This window comes from Mustelus asterias, unplaced genomic scaffold, assembly GCF_964213995.1.
Source record: "Mustelus asterias unplaced genomic scaffold, sMusAst1.hap1.1 HAP1_SCAFFOLD_2614, whole genome shotgun sequence".
Classification (NCBI taxonomy): domain Eukaryota; kingdom Metazoa; phylum Chordata; class Chondrichthyes; order Carcharhiniformes; family Triakidae; genus Mustelus; species Mustelus asterias.
In genome coordinates, this window is record NW_027592559.1 from 12,549 (window position 1) to 15,000 (window position 2,452).

The following is a 2,452-nucleotide window of genomic DNA, read 5'->3' on the forward strand; positions in this document are numbered from 1 at the left end:
CGCCGTTGGCTTCGTAGGGTGTCTTTGCAGTCCGTCCGAGAGGTGGGGGCACGCACGGCAACACGGCCGGCCTGCCTGCGTGGGACGATGCGGTCCTTTCGTTCAGCGGTTCGGCGGTTTGGCCGGCGCGAGCAGACGCTCGGAGGGAGACGGTGGCGTCAGCCACGCACTCACTCCGCTTCTGCAGTCCGGTCCACTCCGCCCGTTCTAGCTGCTCGTTTGGTCCCTCGCCCGCCAGCAGACCGTTCCGCCGACGGTGCTCCTCCTCCGCAGCGACTTCTGCCTAGCCGCTCTGCCGGGTGCGATGTCACCGGCGTCCGCACCGATCCTCGGCACGGCGCGTGTGCGCACCTGTGGGCCGCCGCCCCGTGCTCCACGTCCGTCTGTGTGTGCCCGCTGTGGGGACCGTCTTCCTCTCGCCTTGGCGACGGCTTGCGGGCTGCGACGTGACCTTGCCACCGCCTTGCAGCATTACATCCGCAGTTGAAACGAAGAGAGCTGCTGCGGGCTTGGGTGCTTGTCCTGGCGGCTTGTCGACGGGACCACGGTGAACGGCCACTGTGTGACTCCGCAGGGAGACGTTCTGGTGCAGTCAGGGGCCTTTTTGTCTCCCGCCGCGGTGAAGCTTTGGTCGCATTCTAGTCACTCTCTTCAAAGCCCGGTGAGGGGTACCTGTTCATGCTCACCATTCCTCCGGCACCCGTGTGCGGAGGGTGGGTGCGAGGTTTAAAGATTCGTTGTCCGCCTGTCGGTCCGGTCTGGTCTCGTGCTGACTTGAGCGAGCGTCCACCGCGTTCGAGAGAATGTGCCTGTCCGCGGGGGCAGCCGCGCTTGCGAGCGTTCCGCCGCGCCCCCTTCCCCAGCCCGCCGAGGTTGGGGCGTGCGGGGTCGGCTTGCGCCCGTAGCGTCGGCCTGTCCTCCGCGGCTTGCACCCGACTCAGTCCGCTGCGGCCTCGCCTCGACTCTCGAGCCTACCGCCAGACGGTGACACCAGAGAACTCTGCCTCTGGCTGTTGCGGGGCGTGACGGCGCGTGGCGGGCCCCGGCCCCTCACCCACGCCGGCACTCAACGCCTGCGAGCGCCCTGATTCCTCCTTTTTTTCGCTTGATTGTCGCTCGAGTGCGTGCGCCTCCGGGCTCACGCCGTGGTACGCGCCAGGCTGGGGCTCCACCGTCACGTCGGCGGGGGAGCGTTTTGCGCGTCCCAGGATCGGGCAACCGATCCGAAACCCGATACAACTTTTAGCGGTGGATCACTCGGCTCGTGCGTCGATGAAGAACGCAGCTAGCTGCGAGAATTAATGTGAATTGCAGGACACATTGATCATCGACACTTTGAACGCACTTTGCGGCCCCGGGTTCCTCCCGGGGCTACGTCTGTCTGAGGGTCGCTTGACAATCAATCGCACTTCGCGCGCATCCGTGCGCCGAAGAGCGCGGCTGGGGTGTCGCAGAGGTGCCGTCCTCTCTGTCCCCCTAAGTGCAGACCCAGAGTAATCCGCGTCGGAGAGCTTGACCTCTTGGGTGCCGGCGTCCGCCTCCGGGCTCGTCGGCACTGCCCGCTCCCGCACTGGCCCAGCCACCTCGGGGTCGCCGGCACGGCTGTCATCGGGTTGCCAGAGAGAGAGAACGTGACTGCCTCGCTGCCGGGACCGTGTGTGCCTTCCGTTAGGCTCGGGCCAGGGGGGTTGACTCTCTGTTGATGTGTGTGTGTGGCTCGTCCACGGGAAGGATCCGCAAGAGTTGGCTCGGTTGGGTGCTCCGGCACAGAGAGTGAGAGAGTGGAGTGACTGTCCGCTGGACGTCTCCGGACACGTTGCCTCGCGTGGTCCGTGCTCGGTTGCCTGCCGGTGGGTTGCCGTGGCCGTTCAGTGCCGTCGCGTGGAGGACGGCAGCTTGACGCGTGTGACGCTTGATGCCTGGATCGGTGCTCGGTCGTGCCGTGCTTTTCTTCCCTCTGTTGCGCGTGCGAGTGCTTGCATTTTTGTCGTGGGAATCCGTGGCGGTTGGGTGTCGTTGCTTGTGTTGCGCTGGAGCTGCGGCTCCTTCCACACTCCGCAGCCCACCCTCTGCCGTTGCGGTTCTGGGGCAATGTGCCTGCGCCCGCGTTCAACGTGTGCCTTGGGTTCGAATCGTCGCAGAGCCGACTTGGCCGTGTGGTCCTCGCTCCGGTGTCTCCCCGTGTCCTGCTGCCGCCGAAGTCTTCTACGTGAAAGGTGCTGTCCTGGCCGCGGCGTGGCCACCCGCCGCTTGCAGCCCGTGCGCTCCGCCGCCCGGCTTCGTCCTTGGCGTCTGGCCTTTCGCTCCGGCAGGCTGTGTGTCCCACGGCCCTGCTTTTCTCTCGCTCGATACCGCCGTCGCACCGCGACCCCGCCAGCAGCACTGCTTTCCGTTACCGTGGAGGTGGGCGCACGCCTCGCCGCAAACGATTCTCTGGAACAGTTGACGTGCC

At 66.1% G+C, this 2,452-nt stretch overlaps 1 non-coding gene across 1 annotated transcript; it reads left to right on the forward strand.

The window, feature by feature from the left end:
- Window positions 1–1,237: 1,237 nt before the first annotated feature.
- On the forward strand, window positions 1,238–1,391 carry LOC144489862 (5.8S ribosomal RNA). Its single transcript, XR_013497086.1, has one exon. It is a non-coding gene; the product is annotated as a 5.8S ribosomal RNA (ribosomal RNA).
- The last annotated feature ends 1,061 nt before the right edge of the window (window positions 1,392–2,452 follow it).